The 21749-nt window shown below is 43.1% G+C and overlaps 1 protein-coding gene across 1 annotated transcript in view; it reads right to left on the bottom strand.

The window, feature by feature from the left end:
• Positions 1-19564, bottom strand: part of LOC108804995 (leucine-rich repeat and fibronectin type III domain-containing protein 1-like protein) — a 74758-nt gene extending 55194 nt beyond the window's left edge. Inside the window, exon 1 of the mRNA XM_018576948.1 lies at positions 19190-19564. The gene's annotated coding sequence lies outside the window, so the exon portion shown is untranslated. The remainder of the gene's footprint in view (positions 1-19189) is intronic.
• Between the last annotated feature and the right edge of the window lie 2185 nt (positions 19565-21749).

Genomic DNA, 21749 nt, shown 5'->3' with positions numbered 1-21749 from the left:
TATACAGTAATATATATCTATAGATATATACATATTTACAGTATATATGTACATGTATACAGTATATATATATATTTTTTTCCTTACCTGATATCATATTTATAAATATATCATTTTTTCTTACCTTACATGACGTATAGAAATATTTATTCTTACCGCCATATAAAAAGAATAATTACTATACAATGAATTGATCGGTTGTCACGACCCCTCTTCTTCTTTTATGACATGAAGCTCTACATGATGAGCTAGGATCATCAGTAATCCCTGACTGCAGTTTGTTACACACAGTGCTGTGTCAGCCTATGTATGTTGAGGGGGGAATTCACTGTAGTCAATACACTGAATTGATTTTAAGGCTGTCCTTTGTAATTTCCCATAGGATTACTCCACCGGAATTACCATGTCGGTGTGCTCCGACGATGGGCTTAATATATAAGGCAAACATCAATGTGTAAAGTACAGTAATCCGCAAGGAGCCAATCAGATTTATCTTTTGCTGACCTGTCTTCGATTAACTGAAGTTTGATTGGTTGTCACGGGTTAGTGCACCCTGCACACTATCATTGCGCTTTTTCCTGCCATATTGATTAGACAGAAGACGTTTTCCCAAAACAACATTTGCTCTGCAAACTGGTCCCATACCATGTAGTCAGCATTACTGCCATCTGGCCTATACGTGCTACTCGGTGGCCATACAGAAAGGGAGCAGAAAGTTAATAATCACGTTTAAATCAAGCTTATTTTACATTAATATAGCAGGAAATACAAATATTAATATATTATGCCTGTTGTATCAGGGCTTCGGGCTGCTCGGCAATAGTTAAGGCAACGGAATCGATCAGAAATTCTAAAGCCCGATTGATCAACAGTTAAAGCTAAACTCCGGGCACAAAAACTTTCATTTTCATATATTCCTCAATAGCACCAAAGGATATACATCCACTCTGTGGGCACCAAATACCTGTAAATACCCAAATTACCTTATACAAGTAGTGGGGACATCAACACAGTGCTGTACATATTCTGTGCAGAGAGCAGAGATGTGGGAGGGGCCAGCAGGTTCCACCTACTACAGGCTGCCTGCAAAAAACTACAGGAGGGGGCGGAGACAAGACCAGTCACCCTGCACAAGTAGAGAGAGCAGCAGTGACCGGTCTTTATTATGGGAAGTTCACACTGGATTACTGCACAGATTTGGAAGAAAAGTCTATATTTGCATAAGTGCTTCAGGATGGCTCCTGCCAAATAGCACTGTTTGTAAGGCCCCTTTTACATGGGTGACATCTGTTCCGATCAGCAGGGCATCCATTTATTTTTGTGACATCCGTGTCCGTTTAATTTTTTCCTCCAAAAAAACTGAACTAACCGGACCCATATTAGGTCTATAGGGAGTCAGATCTGTCAAAATCAGGTCCACCAAAACAGAATTTTTTGGGGACCTAACAAGCCTCAAAGGTAATTGGATGTAAACAGGCCCATTTACCTCCAACTCCCTATAGACTAACCATTTGCTTCCAATCTGGTCCGCCTGAAAAACTGACAGTTGGACGGGTTTCATCGTGTGAAAGGGTCCTAAAGCTTAGTTTATATACTGGCAGCTTATGGTGCCTCCATACGGTAGCTATCACGTACCTGGGGTAAGACTGGTAAGGTGAGGAGGCTTCTCTAGCACTTCCCAGAGGTGGGAACAGAGGGTGAAAGAACAGCGAGTAGCACGAGTGCCACTGGAGGGACTGGACACCGTGCAGCAGAAGTCCTGGATCGAATTGTCAAACGAGGCAAAGGTCAAACCGGACGGGCAGCGTGGTAGCAGGAGCAGAAAGCAGACAGATAGTTGTGGAAGCCAAGGGTCAAACCGGTCGGGCAGCAAGCTAAAGAATCGATCAGCAGAGGCAAAGTCCAATAAGCAGGCCAGGGTCAACGGGCAGGCAGCAAACAGGAAGTCAGGCAATCTGGGTCAAAAACGGGTAAAGCAATCTAACAGAATGACAGGTATACAGGAAGCACTAGCTGAAGACCATCAGCAATGTGGTTAGGGCACGACCGTTTAAATATGCCAGTCTTTTAGAGAGGGGGCGTCACTTCCTATGCGTCGGACGTCTGTGCGCCTTTGCTCGCACTCCCGGTTGCGCGTGCATGTGCACTAAAAGTATATTTTCTAACAACACGGAATATAGGCCTATGTGCACACGCAGACGCCATCTTTGCCTTAGAGTAGATATCTTCTACAGATGGTCAGCACCAAAATGGTGATCACATGACTTTGTTTATAAACAAAGTGTTAGGGTTAGAGTTAGGGTTGGGGTTAGCTTTAGGTTTCTTTGCTCCTCAATATATCTAATGTCATGTTCCCGGGTAACAAGGGGCCTCATTGTTGGCACAAGAACAGATCCATGATAATGACATTGACTTCCCCGTACAATATATATTTAAAATGCTTTATGAATCTGGATTGACAGCAAATTATATTCTTTAATGAGGAATAATTGTCTGTTGAGATTCATTACTCTGAATTATATAAGATTTGAAATCTTGAATTTGGCATGAACAAGTCAAAGTAATCATTCTAAAGTTTTCTACTTTACTCTATATTTTTATTACATATAGATTGTTTAGTACACACATCAGATATCATCGAGCGATACATATAAAATGACCAGGGTAGTGGTCACCACTCTCACAGAGCCTGCCTTCTTAACTAAAACTCAACGTCTAAACAATGTAACATCATCATTGCTTGCTGGAAGCAGTGCATTATGGAATATGTAGTCTTGAGAAAATGGAGATTGCTTCACATCAAGCAGCAGAAAAAGTGATGCAAAGCACACTGGGAAGCCAGGACATTGGCAAAAGTGATGGGGGGACGGAAGGCAGCACTCTGTCTGCATCTGACTCTGGAAGTCATGCCTGTGGCTGTTAGAGTCTTGGAACGCCTCATGGGATATGTAGTTCCATAACAGCTGGAGGGCTGGACTTTGCTCAACCATAAATAATCCCTATTGGGCGCCACCACTATTTAGGGCCGCCACTATCAATATCAATAATATGAAGCTAACATCATCTGTGTTGCTAATTACACAATTTTACTGTTGGCATATCAGCCATAAATGAGTCATTCATGCGACGCATGCACAGAATAGTCTCAGCCATTTCTGAATGACCGAAGGCCGAGATCTTTTTGCACAGTACTCACTTATCTCTGATGTATCAACATCAATAGTGTGGAATCAAGGGTGCAGACCCTGCTGGCTACATACAGCATTATTAATATTTACATGAGCAGCGATGGTGCCCAGGAGGGTGCATTAACACAGTCTACACATGAACATTTCACAGACGCTTATAGTGCTGAGACAGGGTTGTCGCTACCCTATATGGGGGAGTACGTGTGCACAGTGCAGCTGATAGTACTTCGGGGGGAGGTGGGTGCTTTGACGTTGCTGATAGCGGTCCGGTCGGGAGGGGGTAAGGAGTGGATGCGGTTGGACAGGCGGCTGTGTTAGAGCCGTGCTGTCAGTGGCTCTCAGTCCGGTCCCGTCCAGCTCACCGGGGGGAGGGGCTTTGATGTTGCTGATAGCGATCCAGTCAGGAGGGAGTAGGGAGTGGATGCTGTTGGACAGGCGGCTGTGTTAGAGCCGTGCTGTCAGTGGCTCTCAGCCCGGTCCCGTCCAGCTCACTGACATCATTGGTTGCGAGGAGCTCGGCGGGACGCCCGATGGCAACAGAGGACATAAGTGAGGTGGGCAGGAAGCTGAACAGAGTGCCACAGGTTGCTAAGAGCTTCTAGCAAACTGGGACGCTGTGGCCACCCCTCTGCTGCGCCCCCTTCCCCAAATAATGTGCCACCTTAAGCAACCATCCAAGGTTGCCTCATTATAAGGACATCCCTGAATTCTGAAATGTATGGTCCCAGACGCAGCCATGTCCTATTATTTTGCACTGCAGGACACAGCACAACATTACCCTGCCAGGCTCAGCTGTCTGAATGGGCCCATAGATTTGTATACTGCTGCATACAGATGCATTCATACTAGCCACTGTATGCAAAGTTTTTAACATCCGTGTGGATGACCCCTAAAGTGTTCAGCTCTCTCAAAGCCTTGTGGGTAATGTTTTGCTGCACCTAACCATTCCTTGCCTCTGAGTAAAGTTCTGTACTCACCGAGCCCTCGGGCGTAACGTCACCTACATTTAGTTCAGTCGGCCATCTGGTGCCCTGAAGTTGTGTTCACAGCAGATCCCCCAGTCCAATCTTCCTTTGCTGAACACAGCAGACAGTGTTCACAGCGCTCCCTTCCTCCTCCGCTCATAATGAGCTACACATCGGCCTCATGCACAAAGAACGCCACTTTTAGAGGCCTTTTTCGAATTTTTTTTTTAATGGCTCTGAACACGGCTCTATTTCATGCACATTGCTGCGTTTAGATCCCAATTTAAGAGCGCCACAGACATAAAAAAAGATTAGCGTTCGGAGAGGAGCTTACCAGCATAATTTACATGTAAACGTGTTAAAAAGTGTGTACATGGCTGTAAATTCATGACAGGGTAAGGCACAGCCGTCCTATGACCCAACCACCCACTGCTGACTACAACCCTTAACCCCTCCATGACCCATGCCCACCTTAAATAATGGACCACAACAGGTTGGATATAAAATGGCTGTAGCAGCCGTTTATTATAAAATATCTTTAAATATATAATTTCCGTTCAAACATTAATTATCACCATAAACAACAATTTCTCTGTAACCTATTCTTTGGCGTGAGGTCTGCGCAGGCACCACTTACTCAACCACCGAAGATCTCTGCTTACCCCCTTAAACCACTGGCCCCTAGCCGCAACCCACCGACTCAGGGACAACATTGGGAAGTAACAGCAGAGACCTCCTACACCTATTTCTGACCTCTCTCTCTGCTGAACCCGCCAGAGAACAAACAGGGCCGCGCACCACGGACGCAGCCCACAGCCACCGTAGCCCGCCATGCGCAGACCTAACCAACGCCACCGAGATCCAGCCTCTGAAAGACAAGCAAGTGAATTAAAACAAGCAGTAAACAAACAAACAAAAAAAACTAAACAAAAATAAAGTTAGGGAGGGAGGGCGGGAAGTGAACTGACCTTGTGCTGACTCCCAACTGCCTGGATCACCCCTCCTCCTGCTCTAACCACCCTGGATGCTCCTCCTGGACCACTTGACCCAGCCAATCACGGTAAGTAACACCCGAGCACCTTCCTTAGGCTAACTTAACCCTTTCTCTACCTGACTGCCTGCCCACCCTGTCATGCCGTCCTTTCGCCTATTCTTTTGCCTTTTGCTCCAGGACTTTCTTTCTAGAGGCTGGACTAAATGAATATTCTAGCCAATAGAATATGAATTCTAGCCAAAACAATAGAGGTGTATTATACTCATATACCTCTAAACATACTACACGTGCATGAATGTGAGAAATCACATGCCAAAATGCGTAATTTTTATGCGTGTGTGCATGTGTCCATAGGAGGAAGCCATTTTGCCTGCAGTTAAAATGAACCTAAAAACACTATTTTCATGTTAAAGGATGAGTTCACTGTAAAACAAACTGTGCTCGTCCTTTAGACCCCTTTTAAGGTGACATCACAGATCCCTCATGCACAGATGAATACTTACCAAATTCCATGGGCCCGGCCTCAGTCGTTGGCATCCTGCAGTGGACTTTTACTCCTTGCCATGCCTGCACAGTACATCCCCATTGACGTCTATGCCCCCCTACCTCCGTCTCCTGGCTGGCAGATGGGCCCCATAGAAGTGGGTGGGAGCTGTTATTTCACCTTAAAGAGGCCCGGGGCACAGGGGGGCCAGCCAGGACGAGGGACAAAGGGGCCCCCCTGATGCCATGCGGGCCACCTGGGTTGCTATGGCATCGCAGGCTGCTGGCTGTCACTAGCGGTGGTGAGGAGGAACATTCCACTGTCCAGATCACTGACAACCTGTCAGTGATCTCTGCAGAAGTGCGTTCCTCCTCACAGCCGCTGCGGAGTCAGAGACAACCGCCAGCTGAGGTGGAGGAGGCAGGGGCCTGGCGATGGCAACAGAGGAGGAGGCGGGGCACAGTGTCGCCAGCGAGGAAGAAGCGGGGCCCAGGGATGGAGGAGGAGGTGGGGCCTACCAGCATCCGTTGAGGAGGAGGTTGAGGCGGGGCTGGCAATCAGCAGCGGGGGAGGTGGCAGGGCCTGCCGATGGGCTCTGCAGGGTCACTCTCACGTGGGCTGTTTGGTATCTCAGGAGGGCTCTGCAAGGGGCGTAACTAGAAATCACGGGTCCCCATACAAAATTTTGCTATGGGGACCTGTGATTTCTAGCTTCACCCTTGCATGGTAGGCATGCTTATTTCATCATGGGGAAATGTAATATGTACCTAGCACTAGGAACCAATCAGAATTCATACATAACCAATCTCCCTATAGTTCATTCAAATCTGAATGGCTGCCATATGTAACTTCTTTTTCTGATCCCTTTTGGTCTTTACACTGCCTGAATAAAAGGATAATATGGATAAAAAACTAACCATTGTAACCAGCCAGATTATAAGGAAGCAGCCACACTCTAAGCTAACACTTAATTCCCAAGGTAACAAAAGATCACAAAGTTAACAATGAACTACCCAAACCATGGTAACTGGTGATTTGATGTTACCTGGGAAATAAAGTCTCAATCTGCAGTATGTGGAAACCCAATCACTAAAATCTCATGCAAAATGTAATTTTAACATTCGTTTTCAGCATTTCAAAATCTGCAGGTTTGATTAAAATGATGCCTGCCATCAACCAAGTCCTTGTTTAGGCAATTCCTTGTTCTTATCTCTCAATTGTTCTCCTGTTTTGTCATCTGTAATACGGGCTTCCAATGGAGACGGCTGTTTCGGCACACATTCCACAAGCATGGTCCACTGTTGTCACCATCAGAAAATCGCCCTGACAAATGCCATGCAGCCGTTGCTGGAGTGCATGTATACAAGAAGTGTCTGCAAAGAGGTGGCAGGAGATCAGCAGCATTGGAGTGCAACAAGGGTTACAAAAAATAGATTAATATAGTATGTTATAAAAAAAGTCAATTGTGTGTGATACATGGCTATTTAGCAAAGTAAATGTAATTCTGATTACATTGAATTCGGATTTACATTTAATTTAATGTGAGAGTTCCCTGGCCCCCTTATCTTTTGGTTGAACATAGTCAGGATTACCTGCTCTTAGGCTGAACTGAATGGACCAGTGGCCTTTTCCTACCTTAACATAAAACTGTCAGGTCAAGATCTTTTTTTTTTTATTTGTATAGAGTGAGGGAAGATTATATCTACGAATGCACCGGTACCGGTTTTTCGGTATCGAGTACGAGTATCGGTATTTTTTTTTTGGTACTTGCCAATAATAATACCGGAAGTCCCATTAAGGAAGCCAGGCGGCGTGTAATGACCTGCCATCTGACTTCCTGATTAGCCGGGAAGCCTGGAGGCTTGTAAAGATTCGCCACCCGGCTTCCCGATTAACAGGGAAGGCCTCTCCATGCTCCCTCCTCACCAGGTGACGAGGAAGCATTGAACCGGCTTACTGGCCAATCAGGAAGCTGGACATCGTGTTATGACTCGCCACCCGGCTTCCCGATTAGCAGGGAAACCGTTTTCATGCTCCTTCGTCACCAGGTGATTAGGAAGCATGGATCCAGCTTTCTGGCCAATCAGGAAGCCGGACAGCGTGTAATGACTCGCTGCCCGGCTTCCTGATACCGGAAGTTCGGGTATCGGTCTAGGCATTGGAGCATTGGGGTGAGTACTCGTACTCGCCCACATACTTGGTTTTGGCACCGATACTAGTATAGTATAGTATCAGTGCATCCCTAGTTATAACCCCTGTCATGTGTTTTTTGCCATCTGTGTCCCATTGGGGAGATTTCTCTTCACTTCCTATGTGATAGCCACAACAGGGCGTGAGAGGAAATTCCCCCAAAGAGAGGGAAATCCCTGGTGGTCAGCACGGTCACCAGAAATAGTCCCCATTGAAAGATTTCCCATCTATCCCTGTTCTGATGACACCCCAAAATTTGGGAGGGGGGCTGTCCCTAACAGGTGATCGAATCCCTCTCAACATCTTTGGCTTTAGTTGCACTTCAAAAAGGAGTTTCAGCCTTATCTTAAAAATGACAACAAAGGCACCTTTAGAAATGTTTAGTAATGACAATCTACAAACACATACTTCTAGATAATTGCCGGCTTTGTATGCTATGAATTCCTTTTTATTTCTGCTCTTCAATCTTTCCATGGTGACAATTTTTACCAAGGGCAGATGAATCCATCTCCCTCTACTTCCTGGAACTCTGGGTCTGCCTTCTGGAACAGAAAGGCATATCTAAAATGCCCTAGATCTTGCTAGATTTTGCAGTCTACAGATGAGAATACCCACAAAGGCACTGGTGATGTATCCTTCCCAGGATGCATCTGTGAGGCCAGGGGTGTATCACCAGTGCCTCATTCAACCAGAAAGGCGGCATGCCGGTGTGATTTTAGAGAAAGTGGGTAAAGGTTCGCTTTAAAGAGAAAATGTATCCATATCTTTAACATGACAACAAAGACACCTTTAGAAATGTTTAGTAAGGACAATCTACAAACAGAAACCTATAGATAATTGCCGGCTTTTTATTCTTTGCATTCCTTATCTTTCTTTTTCTCTCCAGTCTTCTCATGGTGGCCATTTTTACTAAGGGCAGATTACTCCATTTCCCTATAGTCCCTGGAGCACTGGCACATGTGACTAGGACATGTGACCATGCACATCATCTCAGGGGAGGAAAATGCCTTTCCCTGAGATCTCCTGAGATCACAGATGACAATTCCCAACAATGATCTGCTGATGTCACTTTCCCAGCATGCAACGATTGGACACGGATTACATCACTCAAGCCCAAGAGGACCAGGAAGTGGAAAACAATCATGTTAAGTAAAAACAAAATATATTTGTTCAACTAATGAATATAAGATGATTTCATATCAGCATGCAGAGCTGAATGCTGATGTGATTTTTCATGAAAGGGGGTAAGGGTCCTTTATAACTACTTTGTAACTATTAAACTACACTGTAATGTATTGGAAACATTCTGTCCCCTCGATCAGTATTTTGATACATCCCGAGTAAAAAAAAATATCTCGCTGTTAACTGATGTGTATGAAAGAGCCCTGGGGCCATGCTAAAAAAAATATGAAACATAATTCTGTGTTAAAGTCAGAATTCTGACTTTTAATCTCAGAATTCTGACTTTTAAACTCAGAATTCTGCTTTTTCATCTCGGAATTCTGTTTTTAAAATTTTGAATGTCAAACTCAGAATTCTGACTTTGAAACACAGAATGATGTTTCATATTTTTTTTAGCATGGCCCCAGGGCTCTTCTGTAGATGTGCCATCATTTTGTAGTATCAACACAGTTTCCATAAACTGGTTTGTGTATTAGGGACTATAATACATTAATGAATACATATTTGTTGAATGATTTGCCGTATAATAGAGAAACCACATTTTCTATCGCAGAGAGAGTTTTCTTTTTAGTAATTCCACAGATGGAAATTTCCAACCGTCATTTTGTCTCCAGTGACGTCTTACATAAAACAATAGGCTTCCCAACATCACAGCGACATGATATAAAAGTCTGAGATCTCATCCGCTTTAAAGTGTGTGGGGACTTTTGTGTACACAGCTATGAATACTATTAGTGCCACTTTCACATACTACATACAGTGTGACTTTTCTTTAGGGAGTAGTGTCCATGTACATTACCCTGATAGTGTTATTGAGTGAGCAAATTAATGTTACTTTAAAATATGTAAAGCTGTCTAAACAGTTCACAGTTTCAGATTAGGATATTTTCCTCCCCTGCTCCCGGAAAGCAGACATATACTGTAGAAGGGTATGGCAATGCCACAATATAATTTGGCAACACAGTCCCCAAGAACACTCTGACAGGGTTATTCACAAAAGGGTGAAGTGTTTGGAGATGGGAGGAGAAGTTAACAATCTAGGACAACATAGCTGAACTGGATAGTGAGCTGCATTGGAGAATGTTTCCAAATCAGCTATGTTGTCCTAGATTGTTCATTTCTCCTGCCTTCTCCAAACTCTTCACCCTTTTGTGAATAGCCCTGTTAGCTAGAGGGGCTGAAAGGTTCCAGCATGTGAATACCTTTGCAGAGAAGAAACTGGCTTTTTAATTTCTTCCAGGTTTTCTGGACTATAGTGGGATGGAATCTCTCATCCCGGGGCCAGGTGTTGCCAATAACCAGTACAGCTGGATCAGTTGGATGAGAGCAGCCTTATTAGGAGTCTGGACCAGAGTTCAGGAGAGTTGGGAGTTGTGTGTGTGCAGGAGGCACACGGCTACAAGCAGACTCTGGTGCGCACTGGACGCACGTGGAACAGCCGGGAAAGGTCGGTGACCCAAGGGACCTGTTGGACACTGCTGAGAGAGTCAATGACCCATGAGGGGGAGCAGTGTGAGTACCACACAGTGGTGTGATGAGAGGCTTTGAGCTGAGGAAAGCTACTGAGCAAAACTGAGGACTGTATATACCTCCTCATGTATCACTTTCTCCTCCCTTTTAGATTGTAAGCCCTCAGGGGCAGGGCCCTCCTTACCATCTTGTCTTGAATTGTATTGTGATTGTAATGTCTTCATTATATTGTAAAGTGCTACGCAAACTGTTGGCGCTCTATAAATTCTGTATAATAATAATATGCTGAAGAAAAGCAGATTATTATGAGAACTGCATGAAATGTTGGCCTTTATGTTGCTGCTGGAAGCTGTCTTGTTTAACAGGGGAAGTCTAACGTGTTGATTGAAAGGTGTTTGCCCTTAATAAAACTGCATTTTACTTGCATTTCCTGACTACACTCAAGTGTCCTTCTTACAATACAATGAAATACATATCGAGAAGAAGTTGAAGAGGGTTTCGCTTTCTCAGTGGTTAGCACACTTCACTACGCTCTAGCTCCTGGACTGTCCCACGGCATTATCCTGGCTATGGGCCCTGCATTTGATGTAATGACATCAGCAAGCCTCCGACCACCAGAGTGAAGGGGAAAAGAGGCTGCAACATTGGTTTTGGAACCAGCAGTAGTGGGGATTGGGTATCTTTTACAAAGCTCCACTAGACAAAAACGTCCAGTTAGCCCTTGCAGTGCAAGTGTAGCACCACTGGATGTTTTTGTTGTTTTTTTCTTAAGTGGATCCAGTAACCACCTCGCCCCCGGCCTGTAATTGGACAATGAAGGAGGGCAGAAGACATGTTTTTGTCATTTTTCAAAAAACATTAAGGGCTCCTTCACACCAGCCCGGTTGGTAAAAAGTGTGCATGCTGATGTGTGTTGTGCATCACACTGTGTCCTTTTTTTCTCTTTTTTAACTTTAAGTGTCACAAAAAGACACGCCATTCAACTCTATGCACCATTGCGGGTTGCAATGCTCTGCGGTGGCATGAGGAGCACCTCAAACAGCAGAGTTATGGTGTAGCGGGGCAGACAGAAATCAATCATTTTCTAAGTACTCTTGCTCTGTGCCTGCATTGATCTAGTGCAGCTCAATGGACAGGGTGAGAGTTAAATATTTTTAATGGCTGATCAACTGCATACATTGGAACAGTTTTTTAGAACTTGCTAGAGTTTGGCCTTATCAGCCACCTATTATAGACTACAACAGAAGATCTACTTGCCAAGTCGGCTCACTTGCGCTTCCTTCATGCCACTTTGCTGCCAGTCAAACTGACTGGTGGCCCCTAGGGAGTCTATGATATTTTAATTGGCTGTAGAACTGATCTCAAGGACCAGAAGAGCAGCAGCTCTGTAATTAGCAGAATGAAGATACATGGACCAAGTAATGCAGATCATTGCCCTGGTCCATGGAAGGACCTTGCATGCCAGCTACACCTCCAGAGTTCTTCTTTAAGCATTGCATACTATTTGTTTTATTCCATGGCTGTCAGACATAAGGTAGTTATCAGTGAGATTCAGAGAAAAACTACAAAGCTTTGTAAATCATTGTTTGTGACACATTTATAGGACACCATGGCCCAAGGTTATCTCAAATGAGGATCCGCAGAGAATGACTAACCAGAAAGATATTAACATCAAAATTAATTAAACCAAAAGGTTGGATTAGGCATACTTTGCAGAAAGATGACAGTGAACCATGGAAGATTGCAATACAATGGAACCCACAGGGGACAATAAAAAAGGGTGGATGTAGAAATTCATGGAGGAGAACAACACTGTTGTAAAAATAAAAGCTGGAATGATTTCAAGTACACTGTTAATGACTGAGACAAAGAAAGACATTGATGGGGTATCCATGTCCCTGATGAAACAGCACGCTGTGGCTATACTACAACTCAGCGGCCAATAAGGAAATCACTTTTCTCGATAAACATTATCTGGGTGTCTCCCTATGGCTAGTGATCATAATGTCACTAGACAACTATTAATTAATGGCCAGCAGCCAACTCATGCAGATCTCGGTCATATATTCACCAGAACTGCTGTTCAAAGTGCTCACGGTGAGAAAAGCGTATAAAGAAATCCTCATAAAACCTGTCTCTGTATCTAGCCTCGCCCTGCACCACTAACTCTGTTTCTGTTAAACTTAGACAAAATTTTAATGTATATCTAAAGCCAAAACTTTTTTTTTTTTTAAATTTTGGATAGAGTAGGGGTGAGGGTTAACACAGCTGTTTTTTTTTTTTCACCATCTGTGTCTAATTAACCACTTGATGACCAAGGTGTTGAACCCCCTTCCTGTCCAGGCCATTTTTCAGTATTCAGCGCTGCGGTACTTTGACTGACACTATTTCCATCATGGAATGCGGTACTGAAATGAAATGTTATTCCATTTTTTAGGCACAGATAGAGCTTTTTCTTTTGGTATTTAATCACCACTGGGGTTTTTATTTTTTACTGTATAATGAAAAAAGTACTGACATTGTTTGCATTATGTTTTCCATACATTTTGTTATAAAACATTTTGTTATAAAACATTTATCAGCACCCAATTTGTTTGGTAAAATGTTAAAGACGGGGTAACGTCAGGTAAATAAACTTTTAGAAACAAGATGTCTTGCTGCACTCCTTACCGGGAAAAAAACAAAACTGGGTGGGTGCTCGTAGTGACCACGGAAGAAAAGAATTATGTCACCAGCACACCGCAATAGTAAATCATTGGTCCATTTTAATGGCACATTGCCATCCAATACAAGCGCTTTCGGGGCCACAAGGGGTCCCCTTCATCAGACTCAGAATTACACATCACTAAAAGATTCATCAACTTTATATAGACATCACACAGTGAGAATAAAAATAAGCCACTCCCATGAATGGCAATGTGCCATTAAAATGGATCATTGATTTACTATTGCGGTGTGCTGGTGACATTATTCTTTTCTTTACGTCAGGTAAATAGACACCAAACATGTCAAGCTTTAAAAGGGTATGCACCTGTGAATTCACAAAAAACTACCATGCCTAGAATTGGTCATAGGCTATGCTTTAAAAGCTTTTACCACTCATCAGTTTTGTGTTATCAGTGATTAATGGCCCTACAATTATTGCTCTCACTGCAACGTTCGCGGTGATATGCTCCATGTGTGGTGTAATCGTTGTTTTCGCACGTAGGTGCACCTGCCGCTTATGTACATTTATAAGTGCGTGCACGCGGGGGGATTTAAAACTTTTTGGGGTGTTTTCTTATTTTTTTTATATTAGACTTTCATATTTTTTTACTTTTTCTCTAAGAACCCTCGTGTCACCTGGGGACCCCCAATGAAGCTGATGAAGCAGAGATCTGCTTCACCAGCTTCTTATCTGGCTATAGCAGCCAGATACATTACAGATAAAGGCGGAGGTGATGTAATAGACATCACTTTCGCCTTTAGAGAGAGAAGGAGGAGAGATCAGCAGTGGGGAATGCTGATCTCTCCTCCTTCTCTGTACAGGCCGCTGTGCCGGTGTTCTCATCCTGGGCACCGCAGCGGGGATATCGGTGCCCGGGATAACCGGCAGCAGAGTGGGCGTGTGGCGACATAAGGGGGGGCGGCACTGTGTGTGATTATTCAAGCGATCGGTCGGCTGGAGAGGCAGCCGAACACTTGTATGTAACAGCCGGTAACGGCTGTTAACATTCCAGGCGGGATTCTGTATGCACGTGCCTGCTAGGGGGAGTGTGAGAGCAGAAAGAAAATCACGTAAATGTATGTCCACTCGCCGGGAAGCATCCACCGTCCGCCGTATTTTTACGATGGGCAGGCAGCAAGGGGTTAAGGAGATTTGCCTTTACTTCCTGTACTGTAGACTCAACAGGAAGGGGGAGGATATTTTTCCAATGTGAGGGAAAGCCTTTCTTAGGCAGTTGCCATAGGAACAAGTGTCCACATTGGAAGATTTCCCCAATATGCCTCTTCTGGTGGCAACTCAACATTTTGGATTTACCCTCACTTTTCATTCCCGGCATTGACATTAGTGACCAGGACAAGTCTCCCCCCGCCCTCTGAAAAGCAATCCACCACAGAGCAGTGGCTGCCCGTCGTTCATGAGGTGATACTACCCTGATTGCACTTTGTTTAAATCCAAAAAAGAAATGTCCTATTGCAATACAATGTTGCAACCATGTACCCATTCATTGCAGTGCTCAAATTTGACAAATGTGGCCCCGCCTGTCATACATGCAACATGCTGTAAATCTTTTTTCATTGCATGATGCAAAGCATGACAGCTGCGACAATATGTACAACACTGACTTATATACTTGTGTGTGTAAATTTCAGCTTCAGCCATTGAGCTCTGTAAACAATCAACTTTTTAAACAAAAGAAAAATAAAACATGGTGACTACTAGAACCTTATAATCCATCTATTTGCCAGACACACAAAGCCCTCGGGTAAATGCTATATTTCATATTTGTAAACATATAGGAATAATCAATACAGGAATCAGGCCTATCTATCAGTGTATCATAGCAGATGCTGACATGTCTTGAAAGAAAATATCTAGTACGGTTACTGAAAGTAAGGCCCTGTTTACACTTGTACGATTTAGCACACCTTACCTAAGGCACGTTAACACAGAAGACGTTGCCATTGTTTTTTATGGGGCCCATTCACACCTTTGCCCCACACTACCTTCCGTTGGGAAACAGTACAAGTGCATTATTTGCTGCGGCAACATGCATTCTTGGCCCAATGGCCTTCAATAGCAAAGTGTGAAAAGGCATATAACATGCATTGTAGCACTCTTTTGGCTTGTCTTAGCTCTAGCAGGCACTATTTCATCCAGGCTCCTTACAAATATTGAAGAAGCTGGCCACAGCATGCCGAATGTGGAACAACTGATAAGGAAGGTCACTCGCCACCTAATATATGACCCCAGACATCCCCAATATAAGGGCCGGTGCAAGCACCAGAGGGACTAGGAATCTCTTATTTTAATAAGAATGTTCAGCTTTTAAATGGTATTAATAGTATAATTTTTATATAAAACCACCTGATGTCATAAAAATACAGTACATATTCAGCCACATAGATGCACTTGCAACAGCATGCAAAAAAACATGAATCAGATCACACAAAGTGGGCACCTAACCATGTTAGAGCATATATTGCTTTTTTTATTTGGCAAAACAAAAAAGGTAGTACAAACACGTGACAGCATGGCTTAAATATGCGCTAAAAATCTCAGGACAAGTCAGATGCAACGGTGTGAACCTAGCCTACAAACAAAGGATCCATCATCAGTCAAGCTGCCACATCTACAAAAGTTGAAACTTAAAGGGGGGCTAGCCGTCCAGACATGAAGTGGTTAATAAGGCAAATGGCAATTTACATAATGCAGCAGTCTCTGACAACCAATCAATTGTTTTACTTGCTGTAAATTGATTTTAAAATTTGATGGGTTGTTGGGGTTTCTGTACATCATGAGTGCTCTTTTTGCTACCCATATATGCTATGTTGATTGGGAGCTGTCTGCTTGGGCAAGATAATATTAATGTATCGATGGAAGTGTCCCTAGTGGCCAAACATGAAAATGTTCATTACAGAAGTAACACAAGAGAGCAGATCTTTTATGTTCATTTATACAGAAACTGACTTACTACGGTAACAATTTCCATTCTAGCCCATGTTCACTTGCTGTCCAGTTTCAGGAAGTCTAAAACAAATAATTCAATTGGCCCTCATTTGTATTTAAAAAACACGACTTCTTTATTAAATAAACATTATAGCTTTTTTTGTTAGCTAGATGGGTCCAAGTTTCAGCCCTTGTTTGCAAAGAGAACTGTAGCATTGGTCTCTACCATTAAATGTATGTTTACTTTGAAGAAACAGGCAGAGCACGCATGATGTTCCTGGTGATGTGGAACTAAAGATTTCAGCACGGCCAGGCCCCTATCCTTGCTAAATTCCAACATTTATTGAGGATGTTGAACACTTGCTTAAATTCTGTTAATATAGAAAGACTTGGAAATGGTTGCATAGCTCCATCATTTCCCAGTGCAGCACTGACCCAGCTAATAACAGATGATCTCCCTGCCCAGAGGAGCTGCCCGAGGGGGGTGGGGGAGAATATATCATTATCCTATCTTACAGACTCCCTGTCTATTTGTGTGATTAAAAGGGAAGCCCTACTCTCTGCAATCTTTCCATGGCTTCAATTCTAATTCAACCTTCTTCTTTCCCCTATTCATACTCTTCTCCATCCCTCCCTCTCTACAGCTACCCTTCCTTCCTCCTCCTTTCTATCCCCTACCTCTCTTTCTCTTCTCTCTCTTTTTCTGTATCTCCTTAGTCTCCCTCTCTTCTCTTACTCTCATCTCTTTGTCTGTCTCTTTCTCTCTCTTTTTTGTCTCTCACACCCCTCTTTCCTGTCTCCCCTTTCTCTCTTTACCAGTCTTCTCTCTTCCATCACTCTCTTCCTCTCTTCGCTCTATATATCTTTTTCCATCCGTCCTCTCTCTTCCATCTCTTTCTCCCTCACTTCTCTCTATTTCTCTTGTACCAGTCTACTCTCTTCTCTCTATTTCCCTTTTCACCAGTCTTCTGTCTACTATCCTCCCTTTTCTCTCTCTCTCTCTCTCTCTCTCTTTTTCTATCAGTCTTCTCTCTTCCATCCCTCTCTCCCTCTCTTCTATTTCTCTTTTCAGCAGTCCTCTCTTCCATCTCCCTCTATCCCTCATTTCTCTTTTCACCAGTTTTCTCTCTTCCATCTCTCTCTACCCCTCTCTTTTCTCTATTTCTCTGTTCACCAGTCTTCTCTCCTCCATCTTTTTATTCCTCTCTTTTGATCTTTTCACCAGTCTTCTCTCTTCTATGTCTTTCTCACTTTCTTCTCTCTATTCTATTTTCACTAGTCTTCTCTCTTCCACCTCTTTATCTCTCTCTCTTCTCTTTTCACCAGTCTTCCCTCTTCCATCAGTTTCTCTCTCTATTCTCTTTTCACTAGTCTTCTCTCTTCCATCTGTTTCTCTCTCTCTTCTCTTTTCACCAGTCTTCTCCCTTTCTCCCTCTCTTCTCTCTATTTCTCTTTTCACCAGTCTTCTCTCCTCCATCTCATTTTACCCATCTATTCTCTCTATTTCTCTTTTCATCAGTCTTCCATCTCTCTCTACCCCTCTCTTCTCTCTATTTCTCTCTCCGTCAGTCTTCTCTCTTCCATCTCTTTCTCCCTCTCTCCTCTCTATTTCTCTTTTCACCAGTCTTCTATCTTCCATCTCTCTCTGCTTCTCTTCTCTCTATTTCACTTTTCGTCAGTCTTCTCTTTTCCATCTCTTTCTTCCTCTCTTCTCTCTATTTCCCTTTTCACCAGTCTTCTCTCTCATCTCTTTCTCCCTCTCTCTTTCTTTTTAAAATCTTTGTTACCAGTCTTATCTATTTAATCTCTCTCTCTCCTCTTTATTTCTCAATTTACCAGTCTTTGCTCCCTTTCCCTGTCTATCTCTTACCTGTCTTCTCTTTCATCCGCTCTATTTTCTTACTCAGTCTCTTTGTACCAGCCTTCTTACTCTTTCTTTCTCTTCTCTTTCTTTTTCTCTACCTGTCTTGTCTCTTCTACCCTTCTTTTCCCTCTATTTCCTTTTCTTATCTCTTTGTCATTTTCTATTTCCCTCACTTTTTTATCTACCTCTACCCCTCCCTGTTCTCTCTCTCATTTCCTGTCTTGTATCTCTCTCTTTCACTCTCCTCGTACCCTGTCTTAACTCTGATTCACTCTCTTCTGTGTCTCTGTAGCCCTCTCTTATATGTCAATCTCATTACCTGTCTTGTCTCTTCTTCCCTCTTTTCTGTCTCTCCATAGCCCTCTCTTCCTCTCTTATATTTTAATACCTGTCTTGTCTCTTCTTCCATCTTTTCTGTCTTTCTATTGCCCTCTCTTCCTCTTCTATTTAATACATGTCTTGTCTCTTCTTCCCTCTTTTCTTTCTCTCCATAGCCCTCTCTTCCTCTCTTCTATTTCAATAAATGTCTTGTCTCTACTTCCCTCTGTTTTGTCTCTCTATAGCCCTCTCTTATTTATTTCTCTACCTGTCTTCTTTCATTTAATTTCTCATCTGTCCCTCTCTTTCTCTCTCTCCCCCTCTCTCTCTCATTCCCTCCTTCCCAACCTCTTCCTCCATCTCCTCTCACTCTCTCCTTTTTCTCCCTGCCTCACTTTCACTTTATATAATCATACATACATACATACATACATAAACACTCACACAAATACATGTGAAAATTGTACATCATACATCAAAGAGAATTACTATGAAATTGAAAACAGATAATAACTAAGCAGCTGCAAATTGCTATATTGATTTTAACTAAATATACCCTATCAGCCTAGGGCATCTTGAGGTAATATAATCACGGAGAAAGCAGATGTACTTACTAAGGAAATGTAATTTATTTCCATATCAAAGCCTTCTCTGTAAGTGTAGTATATGCTTGGAATAGGCTGCAGACAAATGAGCAGACGAATGACCATGAAGGATGTATAAATGCCAAAGACGAGCTAGATCTATTTAAGGGGTCAGTAGTTAGGTGAAAACTACATAAGCCATTGTCTGTGAATGCCAACATTATTTTAGGTTTTTGTATAACTTTCTAAACATATGTGGTTCCACAAAACAATTAGGATAGCACACAAAACTTTTACCTTATGATGGACGGTGACCTCTCACATGGTGCTTGTCACTGATCCTATGGTAAGATCCCCAGATGAGGGGGGTTGACAACAGCAGTGTGTCAGCTCATTTTTTTAGGGAGAGATGGGACTGTAGGAAGACATGGGACCATACCATCTTCTGAAGTATCTGAGGCCCAAGTGAACCGAGAAGAAGATCACTCATCAGAATCTGCAACAGAGCCTCAAAGATGTTGAGGAAGGTCATTTGGTACCAGAGCAAATTTAATCCTGTTGACCCAACCCACACTCACTTAGGGGACATCAGTGGGGTCTTGGAGAAGGTTTAAAACTGGCAGTCATTTGTTTTGTGAGATAGATTTAAAAGAGGCTTGTTGGAAAGAAAGTAGAAGGATGGCAAAATGGCTTACAAAAGGTGATTGTTTTTCTCCAACAGACTGGATGCAGAAATAGATCAGGTTTGGTTTTTAGAGGCAAATGTGGACTGATTGATGCTTGCTTCTCGTCGACAGTGTAAAGGTTAACCAGCTGTGAATTTACCCCAATGAGGTATATCTGGTAAAGAAGTTATTCACATTTTTAGGTTTGTCTTGAGATGTAGATAGGTTGGTGGGGAGATCTAGTTTCTTCTCTTAGCCTTAAACAGGGTGTGCTGTTGTTGTTTTTTAGCTACACTGCTACATCAGGTCAGAATCTGCACCACAACATGCACAACACAAGAGGGTGTGGGGGAGTAGATACAATTTCAAAAAAGATTCAGTGCAGGAGGTCTGATTACTTAAAGGGTCCTAAGAGAAGCTGCCAAGTCCCTGGTACAGGATACCAGCCAGACCCTCTTCATTCTTGTATACCTTATCCTCTGGCAGAATGAATCCCTCAGCAGTTGGCTGCAGTAAATACTGTTCTGGGGGTGGTGATGATGATACACATACTCCAGGTGATGAAGCAACATAGCACCTCGCAGTTCAACACATCCAGTCTGCGGTTTGCAGAGACATAGACGGATTGTGTATAAGGTTCAGATGGCGGTAGAGTCCAGATCACTAACCCTGGATTCCAGGCTGCAGGGCTCACAGAGCAGAATCCTATACCCTAGAGAAGTGTTAAGCTTTCAGCTGTCAGGTCTCTGCAGCAGCTCAATGTTCCTCCACTGTGCCTGTCCCTGGCAGACTGGATGTGGGGGAGTATGATCCACTTCATACATATGTAAGAGAGCAGGCGCACTCCCGCCATCTGACTTAAAGCAGCAAGTCACAGCAATGCTAGCTGTGAAGACTGCAAAGCAAGAATGTCTAATGATCAGCGTACAGTGATACACTGCAAACACTGCAAACTCATAAGCAGCTTCAAAGAACTGTGCTTGGTAGACTAGATTGCTTCCCACGCTAAATACTGTATAGCTTTTTTTCATCAGTTTCCTGATAATGGCATATCTCTGCCTCCTGTTATGTGAATGCGTTGAGGCATATACAATAGAATATTAACTAATACCTTAACAGGAGCTAATTCAATCAGGCTGTGCATAGGGCTATTTGATATGTACTGATTCATAGTAATCAGATGTTACCTTTCTTTGGGTCAGAACAGTAAGATATTATTGCTGATTGTGAATTAATTTCCCTTATTCTTTTTTTTTTTTATAATTACGCCTGTAGCAAGAGTATTCAATGAATATGAAGGATAGAAAGTGTGAAGTGTCCTTCATGGCAACAAATGGGTTTTATGGGTGTATTTGAAAAACTATTGATCTGCTCGGTTGCTATGGGCAATGCTTCTATGCTCCTTTCCTCTGCTATATAATTAACACAATGCAATGATGTGCAGTGACCCCTAGTAACCAATCCCAGTCCACCTCCAATTAAAAGCTGGTGACTGATTGGCTGCTGTCTCTTGCCTTGCATCACTACATTGCTCTATTGCACTTATCAAATTAGCCCCTAAGTGGAGTAGGAATTCACTCTCACCCTCCCCGACCTGCTGTATGAGGCTCTGGATAGCTAAATTCTCTGCTTTTGATTATTCACTGTCAGTTCAGCAATGCAGATTATGTCCTCAGTGTTCTCTCCCTTGCTCATTAATAGCAAGCCAATACACAAATATATTCCAAAAAATCAATTCCTTCCAAACACAAGCAGTGAAATTAAAGCTTTGCTGAAATTGCCATCATGCACCCCTCCCTGGAGGCCATCCCCTCCTCCCAGCTTCTGAAACATTGAAGTCGTGCTTGGCAGAAAAGGGTTTATTTTCTTCTATACAAGATGAAATCATTCATGGTGATTGGATTCCTATACACTCAGGCTCACATTATGTCTATAGATGTCTGCAGTGCACTTTGATCCTTGTCTCCATCAGTTAGTGGAGCATTAACACTGCCAATGGCTTGTCATCCACCACTGCTGACCTGTACATACAGTCATTAGGTATTCCACCCACTCATGCCCTGCACACTGACAGCTCTCCCTTGGGGATCACTGGCCCAGATAAGCAAACTTGTATGGCTCTTGTGACAAATAGATTTAACTTGTTCAATGCTGGAGAATGCTATGCCTTCCCCTACCTATCCACCTTCTCC

The sequence above is a fragment of the Nanorana parkeri genome, unplaced genomic scaffold (genome assembly GCF_000935625.1).
Source record: "Nanorana parkeri isolate BGI_ZX_2015 unplaced genomic scaffold, ASM93562v1 scaffold80, whole genome shotgun sequence".
In the NCBI taxonomy this organism is placed as follows: Eukaryota; Metazoa; Chordata; class Amphibia; order Anura; family Dicroglossidae; genus Nanorana; species Nanorana parkeri.
The sequence above is the reverse complement of the archived record's forward strand: the minus strand, read 5'-3'. Positions and strand labels throughout refer to the sequence as shown.